Here is a 15,648-nt window from a genome sequence, read left to right on the forward strand (position 1 = left end):
TTGAGGTATTATGGAATTCTTCTCAGTAGTACCCCTAGGTGCCCAGCGGTGGTGATGTGTGGTTCCACACAGATGATGATCTGCTCAGGAAATGACATGTGGAGTCCCATATAGGCGCCACCCATGCATGCTGATATCCGTTCCTTTCATTCTGCGCCACCAGATTAAGATCCAGACCGACTCCTGGTCTCTCTAAGATGGTTTTGTCTTAAAAATTAGTTTTTTTAAAACAGTTTGAGGTAAAATGTCAAGCGATAAAACTACTGGTTTTAAAGTTTGTAGGGACTGTTGCAAGCAAATGCTTGTGAACGATTCCCATTCAATTTTGCCTGGTGTCGGCACACGGCTCCAAGGCCTGCAGCAGCTGTGCCTTGATAAGTCCAAGAAGAAACATAAAATATCCAAGCGGGATTAGGCCCCTTTCCACCACTCTTGAAATGCAGAGAAGACTTGAGTGTCAACATTCTTGTTGTCGCTCTCAATGCCAATCCCCTTCGGAGCCAATTCCAACCCTTGTTCAGAGGCAACCTGAATTTCCTGACCCATCGACGACAAACCAGCAAATCTAGGAAGCCATCCTGCTCCTATTTGGCTTATTGCAGTCTCCCTCTGGGATGCCTCTAGCGCCCAAGAAATTGCAAAAACCTTCATCTGAGAGACTGCTGGCACGTCTATTATCTGTACCAGTGGGACCTTCTGGACCTGTTACGGGCTCTGTTCCGGTTTCAGTGCCAACTTTGATCCTGGTGCCACGGCGCATGCCAGATCATGAACTGTCAACGCCGAAGCACAACTGATTATGCTTACTGAGCCGGGTGCCACTTGGATCGAGACCAGCTGGGTTGCAGCCTTTGGTGTCCCATCAGACTCTCTGACACATTGCCCTTGCCTCATGAAAGGGCCCACACACTACATGCTTTATTCAGGTTGGATCCTGATACCTACTCCATAGTTCCTGGGGGCACAATTACCCAACCATTTATAGAAAATTACTTGTACGAAGATCTCCAGGGTGGGAGTGGAGACTGGATGGTAGCGTTGGACCTGCAGGAGGCCACTGGCGGTATCTGCAGTTCATGGAGGGACAGGAGCAGTTCTAGTTCTTTGTTCTCCCTTTGGCCTCACGAGTGCCCCATGGGTGTTCACAAAATTGATGGTGTTATTTGCTTTGCATCTTCGAAGGTCAGTGTTCCTCGTATTCCCCTACCACGATAACTGGCTGTTGAAGGCGGGTTCACCCCAGGCAGTTTTCTCCCACATCCAGGCTACTGCTAACCTAATCACATTGTGCAGGTTCACTATCAAAGTGCTGAAGTCACACCTGGCTACTTTACAGACATGACCCTCATCAGAGGTATTCTGGACTCAATACAGTTTCGTGCCTTCGCACAGGAATAGAGGGTCCAGTGCATTCTAGCTAAGAATCCCGATGTTTTATCCTCTGTCACGGATCTCCATGATAATTAATCTGAGGATGCTGGGACAGATGGCCTCCTGCATCCTGTTGGTCAAGCGCATAGGGCAGAGTGCATTGTATTTAAAAAGGCTGGGCATGTGTGTCTACATTTTACATGTCCCTTGAGTGAAAAATCTCCAAAATCGTTTTTCACTGTGGCAAGACTCACTCTCCCGTAGAAAAGTACTGATTTTCATTACACCTTTTAATATAAGTTCAGTTTGGGAATAGCTAGACCAAGGTCTTAAATTATTAGAAATGTAAAATCCAACTGGATGGTAAATTTAGATTTTAAATTACTATTTTGAAAATTACACTTTTATAAAGTTTCCATTATCCTGCCTAAAGCCTCTAGTAGCTCTTTCTGAGATAATACCCATTTGTCACTTGGCAACCTGCTGGTGGTTGTTAATTGATTGCAGAAAAGGGAACAAAAGGGCCTTGGCTGGGAGCAGGAGTGTGACATGCTGCTGCCTAGGGAAGTTCCCATCAACTGTACAAGCTTCAAAGAGACCGCCACTGTCACAGGCAAATGTAACTCACACCAGGGGGAGTTCCTCATTTCTGTAGACAGAACTCTGGGGTGTGCCCAGAGCTCTGGTGAATGGAAGAAAGATTCATGCCACAATCTTGGCAGAGCAGGGCACTGTGGGATTGTTGGGTCTAAAATCCCAATAAATATCGGTGGGTAAGGTTGTCCCTAGGAAACGTTTCTCTGCTGGTTAGGGAGTCACCCCACACACACAAACTAGTGCCAGGTATAGAAGGGGCACCTCTGGATACCCTCTAAAGAACACTGCTGGACCTGTGGAAAACAGAAGAATGACGGCACCTGCTGAACCAATGGACTGGAATTCAGAAGGACTGAGCCTGCTTTTTTAGATGTTGAGGGAAACGCCAAGGGCTGGACCAGATACCACGTGCACCAGGACAGAAGAGTGAACCACTCCAAGAGCTCAAGTTGGCTAGCTTCCTGTTATGCTACAAGTACACAAAAGCATTAAGAAGTCTGCAACAAAGGAGAACCCTGCTGACTAGTTGCAACTGGATTTGCTGTGGATCATGCTGATGCCTTCCAGGAGACTGAGGTATAACTTACCAAGTGGTGTCCAAAAGGTCCTGGTCTGTTGGCGTGTGTTGGAGTGTCCCCCCCCCTGTTTGCAAAAGAAGACACCTAAAAGTTTTTTCTTAACTTTTTCACAAAAGAACAAGAGGTGGCCACCAAGGGACTACCACCAAACTGCAGCTGCTGTCATATCGCAGTCTGATTCAACCTATGGTTTGCACTGCTGAAAGCAGCTAGGTTTTCAGGAACATTTCAAATCCCGTCAGGAGGATTTCTCTTTGACCAATGTCAAGCAGCACACCACTGTTGTCAAGTGCTCGGTCTAATCCAGCTGGCAGCCATCCGGCCAACCAGAAAATTCCTTCAGAAAAAAACTGAAGATAAACTTTTCACCAGGACATACTTGGTCCCTGTAGCCAATTCATGCTCTGAGTTTGGCCATTACTTTTGACTCAGACCTGTTCTAGTGCAACCAGATGCCTGTGGTTGGCAATAGAAAACTCTAAAACTCCTAAAAACCGTATCTCTGGTTCCCCTTATCTGAATTTTGTTCTTTTGGTGTCTTGTTTATTAAAATGTACTCAGTTTTTTGTTAAATTGATTGAGATTTGTATTGTGTTTTCAACTTATTACCACATACAGATAACTTATTTGCACATGTTTCCTTGAGATACTCCTGTCTGTCCGTGCCACAGGTACTCAGGATTGAGCTAAGGTTTAAATTAAAGTAAACCAACTGGACCAGATACTGACTAGTATTATCTGTTGAGCTCTCACACCCACCCCAACTAAGCCCTCTGTCCATTATGTGCACCCACTTATTTCGCTCCTATAGGTCACAGGACATGTCCAGGACCTTGCATAGTCAGGGGCCGTACTAGACCCCTATACCCGGGCATAGATTAACGTGACGCTAGGGCAAAGTAAAAGTCAGAATACCAGATAGACATGCAGTTGGGCATTCAGGGCATGGAAATCTTTCCTATATACCATGTAGGGAACATTCCCATTCAATCACTCAAGCACATGCTGAGGTTAAGAAAGCTGACAGGCTTCTTAACAAGATTTTCTTTGAAAATACATCCAGTTTACTTTTTTGTGTTTTTGCTGATTTTCCATAGCTGGTGTTAGTTTGCTTGAGAATTTCTTAAATGTCTGACATTCATTGGCGATCTCTTGGTGAAGGCAAAGGTTACGCACTTGTAATCCTAATCAACTTTCAATGACAATGTGTTTTGAAGTTTAGGATCCCCCTAGGTTTGCATAAAATTAACTAAGAGGCTAACTGCCAGTACTGGACGTTGTGGAGCAGTCTACGTACTGCTTACCTTAAATGTTCAGTCACATTTTCTGATTAACAAAGCTGCCACCTGTTTTACTCCAATCAGTTACTGTAATTCCAACTGTTATCTTTTTAAACTGATTGCTATTTCATGGATCAGCAGTCTGATCCTATTTCAAGTAAATTTAGTTTCCAGACCTCTTTATTAACAGAAACACTAACAAAATTCAGTTAGTATAGCTTGTAGAAAATCACTTACAAATATTTCTGTAAAGATTGGCAGTACTTGGAATGGATTTGTATTTCTTAAGACTTCAAGCATCCCTCACATAGGCTTTGACAGTAGAATATATATGGCTTCTGTGAAGACTTGCATGATGGATTTTAAGACAAATGTCCACTGCGTTGCTATGACTGTGCCTCCTTGCCCGTCCACTTATCTGGATAGTCTTGTGGATGCAACAATGATAAAGCTCCACTAGAGATTATACCTTTGTTTTCCATTCTAAGACATCAATGCTGGGCTTTAATGTCAGCTGGGTAACCAAAGTGAACCCTTTTTGAGTGGGTGTAGTTACTGCCCACTCGCTCAGGCAATGTAGTGGATTGGAGTCATGTTTTGACAGGAGGATAGGCCATTTTTTAAACGTATTCTGCTGTTGGTATCCCACCTACCACTTCTCCTTTGTCGAAGATCTATTTGGTCCCCAAACTGGGATGCCTAGCCATATTACTTCCAGATTGAAACCTGAATGGAGGATACTTGTGTATCTTGTGGGTGGGGTAGTCAGTCAAGTTCTTTTGTCCTAATGCAAGTGAGCTACACTCCTCCCCAGTTTCAACAAGGCTCATGAGGAAACCTAAATTCCAGTGTAAGAAGGAAAACCTGCCCTGACCAGGATTGCTGGGATGTTGCCATCCTCTCTCCAGACTTACTGTAAATCTGGGGTATCTGAGGACTGTTGCCTTGCTGATTATCTGGATGAGTAGCCTGCACGAGGAGCTGAACTATATCTGTCAGGAGGAGCTGACAATGATTCGGAGAAGAGAGTGCAGAGCCCAACTGATTAAAGCATCATTGTGAGGCCTTCACAAGAAATTGAGTCTACCCAGGAGCCACCAGGTCGACCTAGTCCAGCTTTTTGTCCCGGACTAACTGGTAATCAGTCTTCACATCTCCCGATTGTGTTGTGGTTCGGTGTAACAGACGGTTATGTTGAGTCCGGAATTTGAACCATTTGAACTTTCATTCTTTTGGTTTTGGAGTTGGTTTAACAGGAGACCTCACCTTGGTTTAAGGTGAGGTCTCCATTAACCCTTAACTGATTAGTAACCGTCAACTACCAGTGCCACCCTGGACTGCTGCGGGTTCCAGGCTCCGGTGTATCTCTCTCCAATTAAAAATCTTTTTCACAACGGGTGAAAGACATGAGTGAGGCACCAGAACTTTTGAGCACTGACTTTTGGACATAATGGATTAATAATGGAAATTGGATTCTTAACCATTAGTGGTTCATTAATGGGCAGCTGCCTGGCCACTTCTGTATTGCTGGATATTGCCTAGGTTTACTTTGCAGGAGAATCTGGTTTATTGCTTTTCGGATTGCTGTTTTTAAGGCACCGAGTATGTAACTATTTAGTGGGGCTTACTTTTATTCTATCCAACACTTTTTTGGTTTTGTCTACTATTATAGTGAGTATCACATGCAGCTACATCAGAATAACACCTGGGTACCAGTATCCCTGTCTGTATTGTGGTACTCCAAAGCTTTCTTTGAGCTGGAGGACCTCTTAATACCATTATAGAGCAACCCTGAAGCATCACCCATAGGTTAACAATGGCCATGGGTGGGGGTAAATACCGTAGAACAGGAGTGGTATCTACTTTCACCATTATAGTCAGTTTCTAAAGCTCTTCCATTGTCAGTTTCTAAAGCTAGTCCATCTCCTGCAGTAAACCTTGCCAACTTGCCTTTACGTCACTGAGAGAGACCAGTCCCTAAAGGGACTTTCTTAGCTACCTCATCTAGAGGGCAAAATACTGATGTCCTGGTACATCAGTGTCCTGCAACCATACAAAAGGAGGAGGCCCTATTGCTGCCGCATTACCCCAAGAAAAGGATGTACAGGGGAGAACTAGCGGTTCAAGGCATGTGTGCTGTAAATACAAATGCTTTGCATACTCCTTCCATCTAGTGTTGTGTCTGGATGTTTGCAAGTTGTTTTTCTTCAAAGAAGTCTTTTCCACTCACGAGGTAAGGTGACTCCTCTTTTCGGTGATAGGGTGCATGGGCATCGACTCCATTGTTAGATTTTTTTCTTTCCTCCATCGGGTTTGGACATGTATTGCTGCACTCTGGTTAACGACCATCCTTCGGGTACACCTCGGTGCTCAACCCACTGTACCCTCAATGGCATTGTTATTGTATGCTTTTCCCTATCCTCTGCATATCAAATTGATCGAGAAACTCCATCTTCGGTCGAAGACATTGTGAGCAGCCTTTGGGCCTAGTTGCGTCGGTCCAGCCTTCTGCCAATGGAACACTCAGTTTCAGATTTGTCCTCGGTTCCACTCCAAGTATCATCGCACCAATCTACATAAAGACTGCAACCTGTGCCTCCCACCGGAGCACAATGAAGACATTTCTGAGGCTTGTCGGTTGTTTCGATCGCGAAAAACTCTAAGGGATCTAGGGACATCCTATGATTAAGCCTGAAGGAGGTGGTCTGATCAACTTATGCCGCTGAAACGCGTCGCTACTTGATTGTTGGAACCACCAAACCTAACTGGTTCCTATTGATAAAATCATAGAAGGATATCATTACATGTTGAACCTGTAATGACCATTGGTTTGATTTTTGTGTGTTTCTAATTTGCACCCTATTACCAAATGTATTCTCATAAATTCTGTGTGTTATGAGGTACTTTGCAGATACGCTTTGTTAGTGTTTGTTTTATTTATTTTTTAACTTTTTAACCTCCAGAGAACCAATTGAATAAACATTTGCATATTTGTTTTTGGCTACTTTTATATTCTGTGGTGATTATTTGAATGTGTGTGAATGTGGTATGTAGCATGATAGCATGTTTTTAAAAAAACCCAAAGGGAAATTTTGTTTGACACCGTATTTCTCCAGTATTGGGGTGTCTTTCATAGATTTACATGCTTGAATATTTCCCGTCTTCGAAGTGGGAGTCCCACGGTACATAAAAAAAGCAATAAGTGTGTCTATATCTATCTATATATATATATATAATAAAATACATATATAAATAAACATTATATATTTCAAAATAACATACAAAGTCAAAAGTACCATAGGATAACATTGACACATAGGAATGCATTGAAAAAGAAATCACTTTACTGACATATTCATGTCGTTTTTATAGTCCAAACTCCAGCCAATCAGGCGCAAACACCCTCTAGAACCTTCTCCTCAGAAGCTCAGGCCCTCAGATTTTCTACCGCACGTCATGTGAAGGGAGTCTCCCTGAGCTCTGCTCAGTTTTTCTCTGGTTTTGGATACCTTCAGCTTTTCCTGATGTCTTCAAGTAAGAAGTCTCTTTTCCATCCTTGCGCTTCTTGTGGGAAGTTGAGGCTCTTTTCAGAGGACCATCACGAGAAGTGTATTTACTGCCTCTATCCAGACCATGAGGTAGGAAACGGCAAAATTTGCAGGACTTTTTCTCAGAAGACTCTAAAGGATAGAGGGCCGCCTCCTTCTGTGGCTACAGAAGTTGAAAGTCACAGATAATCCTCTCTCTGACGCCGAAAGTGTGGCTTCTGGACGCACTGGAGCCTCCTCTAAGCGTAGCAATGTGCATGACTTGCCCTCCCCCTTTCTTAAAAAGAGGAAGCTTCACCTTCTGGAGGTTGCTAAAGTGCCACTACACTCTGCTGCTACGCCCACGAGATCTCACTCTCGGGCGTCTGTGGCTCTCCCAGCGCATGTTTCCTCTCATAAACGTGCCAGACCGTCGACGGTCACTCTGTCGACGAAAACTGCTGCTTCTAGTAAATCGACTACGGTGACGACGGCTTCCAGCAGGTTCCTTATGCAGACGACGGCGGGTTCATCTACGCTATCTTCGGCGACGTTGGTTTGTGTCAACTTAAAATCTGTCTCGTCGACGATTCCTATATCTTCATCGACAACGAAGAAACCTGTGGCTGTCCCGTCGACATCTAAATCTTCGTCGACGATCAAGAAGAAGAGATCCTCCTCGTCGACGGTGACTAAGGCTTAGTCGACGATGGCTTCGTCGGCGGCGGCTTTGTCGACGGCGGCGGCTAGTTCATCGACTGCAGGTCTCTCGTCCATGCCAATTTGTGCATCTCTTTCATTGGTGCCTGTTTCTACGCCAACGCCTGCTTCTGTCAATGATTTACTCCTGGTGCGTCGTCACGCTGTTTTGGATCCCATTACAGTGCCACCAGCCACTCAACCACCACCACAACTGTTTCCCTCTGGCAATGAGGATGATTCTGCCTCGGATGATGAAATACATAACACATTCCGTGCTGCTCGCAGTCCATCGGAACTTTTCATAAAGTGTCAAGATTACGACGATGAGAACCAGGAGGACCTTGATTATCAGGAGGAAGAGGAGGAACCTCCTGCGCAGATTCCGATGGCACAGTTGCCATTATCCCTCATCTCTAATCTCCAATTTATGCTGGAGGATTACAACCGCCCTTTCCCACCTTCTATCCCACGGCTCTCCACGAGAAGCGCCTCCGAATACTCCAGCTCCTCCTCTGCCGGCGGCAGAACCAACACCATCCGTCCCTTTACTAGTATCTCCTACAGAGGGTGACGCTGACCTCCTCCTTCCGGTTAGAGAAGACGGTGAACTCCTGGGTGATGATGATACTATGGCTGATTGGGACGATTACCAGATAAATTCGCCGTCTCCGCCTCCGGGGTCACCAGTGAATTCTCCTCCTGTTGATATCGCAGGTTTCCATCAATTGATGGAAAGGGCGGCACAGCGTTTTTATCTCCCGATGGTAGTGAGAGAGGAGGATTGCTTTTTATATGATTTTAAAACTCATCCGCAGAAGCAAGTTCGGGCTGTGTCCATAGTTGATTTCATCTGGAACGAGGGTATGAAATTGATGAAAACACCAAATTCAATTCCTGCAGTTCTCGCGCGGTTGGAGAAGAAATATAAGGCTCCAGACTCTTCTCCTGCTTGCCTGGTATCCCAGCCAAAGGCGGATTCTGACCCAGGCGGCACAACGTCGCTCAAGGAATCCGTCTTCTACGCTTACCTCTCCACCTGACCATGATGGGCATCGCTTGGATGCCATTGGAAAAAAAAATTCAACCATGGCCTCTACAACTGTCGGAGCAGCGAATTCCCTAGCCATCTTGGGTCGCTACGACCGCCAAATGTGGTCCGACATGGCTGCTTTCATAAACCTCATCCCAGAGCCCTCTAGAGCGGACGCTCTAAAGATTCTTCAGGAGGGAGAAAGAGCATCTTCGGATATCGATTGCTCTATGAATATTGACTCAACTGGTTTCCGCCAGCTAGCTGGGCAGCTGTTCTAAGGAGGCAGGGTTAGCTTCGCTCTACTTCTTTTCGCCAGGAAGTCCAGGTGAAAATCCTTGACATGCCCTTTGATGGAGAGTCGCTGTTTGGCCAGCACGTGGATGAGGCACTCCAAACAATAACAAGCATTTGCAATGCAATAGGTCTCGCATTTGCGAGAGTTTGAGTTATTGGCATTGCATTGTAAATGACAATGCATTTTATTTTTGTTATTGGTGTTAAAATATAAATAAAAGGCATTGTCATTTACAATGCCAATAGCTTAAACTCGCATAAATGCGAGACCTGTTGCATTGCAAATGCGTGTTTAATATTGTTTGAAAACAATTTAAAGTTCTGATTGAGAAGTGCTGCAATTCGTTAACTGTGCCTGCGAGCACTGAAAGATGACACGCCATGCCTACGTTGAGGCAGAGTTCATCCACTGGGCATTTCACCCGATCAAAGATGTAGTAAGAAGCACAAGCGCGCCTTCAGAGCTGGCTGCACGCATCTGAATGAACAAAGTAATACAGCATAGGCATTGGTTTTTTTTGCAGAGAAGTAGTAATTAAACCAAGATCGCACGGTGTCGAAGCAGAGAGAGCGAGTTCCGGGACAGGGTTGAATTCCCGTCTCCAATTTATGGAGTCAGTGCGTCCACTTCTAAACACCCACTCACATGACTCCACGTAGATATTTGCAACAAGCACTAGTAGTATTGCCACTGTCACTTTTCTTTTTTTTTCGGATGAGGTCGTGACTCGTATAGAAGTTTGTTCCCCGGGATCCTATTCAGAGTGGTGGACTCTGTGCTCAGCGATCGCTCACGTGGGTAATCGTGAAAGCGAGCATGGCTAGCTCGGATTCGCGGGGATCAGTCCGGTTAGCGATCGAAATCGGAAGCCCCAGGATAGAGATGGGGATGCAGAATAATATTGAGTGCAGGAGGAGAAAGTCCGCCAACTTGTGGAAGTCGGGATTTTTTGTGCGTAATCAAGGGAAACTGCAGTGCCGTGGCATCTTTCCTACGGATGCAGGCAGAACAATTATACTGCCGCTTACAGAGAAATCCTTCTGCAGTCTTAAGGGCAAGCCTACCAGAGTTTGCAGAGAAACTCTGTGGGTGTTGGCACTCGGCAGAGCAGTGTTGTTGGAGCTTATTGAGACTAGGTTTTAAGGCACTGGCAGGGAAATCAACAGAAAAAGTCACGAAAGCGAGCGCACACAAACCATGTTCAGAAAAGGAGAGAGGGAGATGCGAGCAGAGCATATGGTGAGCTCTTTCGCGGCCGCTTTGATGTTCTCAGTGGCCGTGCGGCTCACTGAGAACATCAAAGCGGCCGCGAAAGTGATCAGGCAGGCTGACAAATGGTGCGCACACCCGGCGCACATGCACTGTATTTGGAGGCCTTAAAAGCACTAGTTTGCACTTCCAAATCCCCCGTTTACTGAAGCTCTCGCCAGGGCAGCGCTAAAGCACTGGCTCAGGCGAGACCTAAAAAAGGACATGGCAACAGCTCGTTCCCTTGGCACTCTGAATTTTTAAAGACAGCCTTTTTGGGGTGCTCGCGGACGCAGCACCAACTCCTCCTTTTGTGGCGGAGCAACACAATTCCGCCCATACAATCAAGGAAATCAGCATTTTTCCTCCCAGATTCCACAGTCTTATCGACAACAGACTAACAAGACCTACAGGGGAAAGTCTAACTATCGGGGAACCTCTTCCAAGAAACAATGACTTTCTTTGCTTACAACCCCCTCCTCTCAAGGACCCCCCTATCAGAGTTGGAGGATGAATCTCGAAATTCTTTTCAAATTGGTCGCTTATAACTTCAGACTGTTGGGTATTGGACATTGTTTCAAAAGGCCATGCTCTGGAATTCGTCAAATTCCCTCGGAATTCTACCCCCTCCCCCCCCCCCCCCCCCCAAACGGTCCTCCTCCCGCTCATCTCAAGGAGCTTTTCCAACAAATCAAACTAATGCTCAAAAAAGGGGCCATCGAAGTGGTTCCAAAGCCTCAGAGGGGGCTGGGTTTCTATTCCCATTTTTTCCTTGTGCTAAAGAAGTCTGGAGAGTGGTGCCCTATCCTCGACCTGAGGGCTCTGAACAAGTTTCTAAAGGATCAGACTCTCCACATGCTTACACTGAGGGAAATTCTTCGGCTCCTCTCTCAAGACAACTTCATGTTGTCAATCGATCTTCAGGATGCCTATTTCCATGTGCCGATTCTACCACGCCACAGAAAATACCTGCGCTTCTGTGTAGGCCAGAGAGACTTTCAATTCAGAGTCCTGCCCTTTGGGCTCCACTCCGCCCCCGGGTCTTTACGAAGGTGTCGCCCCGGTGGTGGCCTATCTATCTTTGCGAGGCATTCAAATCTTCCCATATTTCGACGATTGTCTAATCAAGTCTCCGTGTTATCATCAGGCATCCTTAGACACTCAGTTTTTTCGGACTCTGTTCCAATCTCTGGGACTGTCAGTCAACACACAAAAATCTCAGTTCACGCCAGCTCTTCACAGAACTTTCCTAGGCGCTACTCTCAAAACCTCCATGGCCATGGCTTTTGTTTCCGACGACCGGCAGAAGCGGATCCTGCAGCTCACATCAGATCAAAACGGTCCGTTTCAGTCCGCATCTTGAAGTCCTTTCTGGGGATGGCGGCGTCCTGCATTTCTTTGACCCCACATTGCAGACTGAAGGGTCGTCCAATTCAGGAAGAACTGGACAAGCAAAGGCGTCAGATGTCCGGTTCATTCAGCGACCGGATCTTCGTCACCGCTCGCATGGAACAAGCTCTGCGCTGGTGGGCACAACCTCGCAACATCGCAGCCGGCACTTCCTTCTTGGCAAGGGCTCCAGAGCTCGTCCTTCCCACAGATGCCTCCCTGGAAGGGTGGGGCGGTCACCTTCAAGGATTGTCCATCAAAGGCAAGTGGAATCTGTCCCAATGTTCTTGGCACATCAACAGACTAGAACTGATGGCGATCTTCCTTCCACTCAAATCGTTCCGACTTCTGCTTCAAGGGGAATCCGTGCTCATTCAAACGGACAACACCACAAGCATGCACTATCTAAACAAGCAGGGCGGTACCAATTCTTCGCTGCTTTCCCAGCTAGCTCAGAAGATCTGGGATTGGGCCATAGTCCATCAGATCACGCTAACAGCAGTCCACCTACCAGGCATTTCCAACATTCTGGCGGATTCTCTCAGCAGGTCCGCGTCATCGACCCACGAGTGGGTGTTGCATCAGCCGACTCTGGACTTCGCCTTCGCCTCTGGGGTCACCCGTGCTTGGATCTCTTTGCAACTCCACAGAACAGCAAATTCCAGTCTTACGCAAGTTGTCTTCCCCACAGCGGGTCGTGTGGGAATGCCCTTTCGATGGACTGGTGCAAAATATTAGCCTACGCTTTTCCGCCAATCCCGCTGGTACCTCGAGTGTTGTGGAAAATGCGGAGACATCCATGCCACATTCTCCTGATTGCTCCCCGGTGGCCTCGGCAGGCATGGTTCTCGGAGTTACTGCTCCTCTCACAATGCGAGCCCATCCTTCTTCGCCCCCGGCTGGACCTTCTCACGATGAACAACGGTTGGATCTGCCATCCGAACCCCAGTTCGCTCAAATTGTCGGCCTGGAACCTGAGCACCTTGAATTTGCTCGCTTAAATATTTCGCCTGCCTGCAGATAGGTTCTTGCCAGGGCGCCGGCACCTTCCACAGTGAAGACCTACAAACTAAAGTGGAAACGCTTCTGCCATTGGTGTTAGTCTGCTAACATCCACCCAGTGCACGCCTCTCCGGCACAACTTCTGCCTTTCTTTTTGCAGTTGGCACAGTCAGGACTTTCTCATTCCACTCTAAGTCTTTTTGGCAGCAATTTCTCGTTTTCGGCAGGACGGCTCTAACTCTCTCTATTCGTCTACAGTGATTCAACAGTTCTTTAAGGGATTGTTCCAGATATTTCCACCCATTCGGTGTCCCCCGCCCACATGGCGTCTTAACATCGTATTGGCGCAACTTATGAAGGCGCCCTTTGAGCCAATCCACTCAGCAGATTTTAAATTCTTGACCTAGAAGGTTGCCCTCCTGCTTGCTCTGACTTCCTCACATCGAGTGAGTGACATTCACGCCTTCACAATCCAGCCTCATTTCCTCCAATTTAAATCGAACAGTTATCTTTCGAACTAACTTAGCTTTCATGCCGAAGGTGCCGTCCAACTTTCATCTTAATGAGCCTGTGATTTTAAAAACCTTTTTTCCTCATCCGCAATCTCCAGCGGAACAGAGTCTGCATTCTTTGGACTTAAAGAGATGCCTCAAAATTTATATTAGCAGATCAGCACCCTTCCGCCAATCTGACCAACTGTTCGTTGCCTATGGACGAACCTGTAAGGGACATTCTGTTACCAAGCCAACAATTGCACGTTGGATTTCTTCAGCGATATCATTCTGCCATCAGAAGACTGGCAGACCTCTTCCTTCCGGAGTGAGGGCGCATTCTACAAGGGCGATGTCCTCCTCTACTGCCCTATTCGCTGGTGTGCCAATTCATCAAATGTGCCGGGCAGCTATATGGTCCAGCAGGCACACTTTCACGAGGAACTACTGCCTGGAGGCGATCAACAAAGCCGATACAGCAGTGGGCCAAGCAGTTCTTCGTAATCCTTTCAAATAAGGTGAGCCTCTGTTACTTCCCTCCTCCGTTGGTTGTTATCAGTTTTGTGATTCTGTGATGCTATGTCAATGTATTTCATGCAACTTTGATACTGCCTCTTCAGGGTGCAGAGTACTGCTCACTATTCTATTCAAGTACAACATATTACATCATATTACATCGCCAAACAATCCTATGTGCAATTTACCATTGGGGAGTAAGAACTTGCTGTGCAACATTCGTTCATTTGCCAAACATGCCACTGAGGTATGGGACCTTATATCATCTGAGGAACCAGATTTATGTTTCCTGACAGAAACATGGCTCAAGCCTCACTCGATCCCGGCCATTACCTTGGGTATACCGATAGGCTACAATATAACCAGACTGGATCGCCCAAATAAAACAGGGGGTGGGGGGGGCAAGCTATCGTATACAAACAAGACATGAACGTCATTATTATCGAGGAACTTTGCACACCTCCGATAGAATTATTGATTTTTAAAATTCAGCATCTAAGGAACACAGGAAGGGAGCTTTGGTGTACCGCCCCCCTGGTCCATGCGAGAACTTTTCTGTTCTTCTCATTGAGGCTTTAGCTCCTCATGTGCAAGAGAAACCTGATTTTCTTCTTGTAGGGGACTTTAATGTCCACAGTGAGTTAGGAAACTGTACGGAGGCAAAAACCTTACTTACGGACTTAGACTTACTGGGACTAAAAAAGATCAATCATGGGCCCACTCATCAAGCAGGCCATACTTTGGACTTAGTCATGTCCAATTCGCCCTTGATCAAATGTATGCCACCTACTCAAGTGGACTGGACGGACCACTTCATCCTTAAATTTTACACCTTTGCTAACTACAAGCCCCGGGCTGGACAGATTGCGTTAGCCAGCACAAGGAGACCCTGGCACAAACTCACTTCGGAGGGTTTTAGGGAAAAATATAAGGAACCCATAGCTAATAACCCTGCAGATGATATCACAATTGAATTAAATATGTTTGAGGAAGCGGTTGCCGAGGCTATAAATGCTACCATTCCTCAGAGTGTTTAAACCTCGTGTAGCACATAAGCAAGAGGTCTGGTTTTCCGATGAATTAAGATCCCTTAAACTAAATACAAGAAAACTAGAAAAGATATGGAGATAATCGCGGAGGACTGTAGACAAGGAACACCATAGGATCTCACTTAAGACCTATCACAAGGCCATTCGTGCTGCACGGAAAAACTATATTGCAGCACAATTATCAGCAGCTGGTAAACTCGAAAGTGCTATATCAAATCTTACAAACTTTCATCAAGCCAGCAGCCTGTGAAACGGCAGAAATAGCATCCCAAGAACTCTGCGACGAGATCTCACTATTCTTTACAAGGAAGATAGATGGGATCTATGACAAAATAATGTATTCCAACAGAACTGCCATAGCAGATAACATCCCTCCACTGACTACAGGAGTCCATTCTCACTCCGCCCTGTGCCTCACTGATTTCCCTCCCATATCTATAGAGGAGGTAATTTCATTAATCATGCAAATAAAGAGTGGTTGTCCTTTGGATACCATCCCTGCACGTATCATGCCTATGTTGGCTAACGATCTAGGTCCGGGAATTCAGCGATTAGTCAATCTGTCCCTGA

General features: G+C 46.1%; 1 protein-coding gene across 2 annotated transcripts in view; it reads left to right on the forward strand.

Moving 5' to 3' along the window:
- The window catches only part of CREBBP (CREB binding lysine acetyltransferase), a 1,382,831-nt gene that overhangs the window by 532,801 nt on the left and 834,382 nt on the right, over window positions 1-15,648 (forward strand). The window lies entirely within an intron of this gene.

The sequence above is a fragment of the Triturus cristatus genome, chromosome 10 (genome assembly GCF_964204655.1).
Source record: "Triturus cristatus chromosome 10, aTriCri1.1, whole genome shotgun sequence".
Taxonomy (NCBI): domain Eukaryota; kingdom Metazoa; phylum Chordata; class Amphibia; order Caudata; family Salamandridae; genus Triturus; species Triturus cristatus.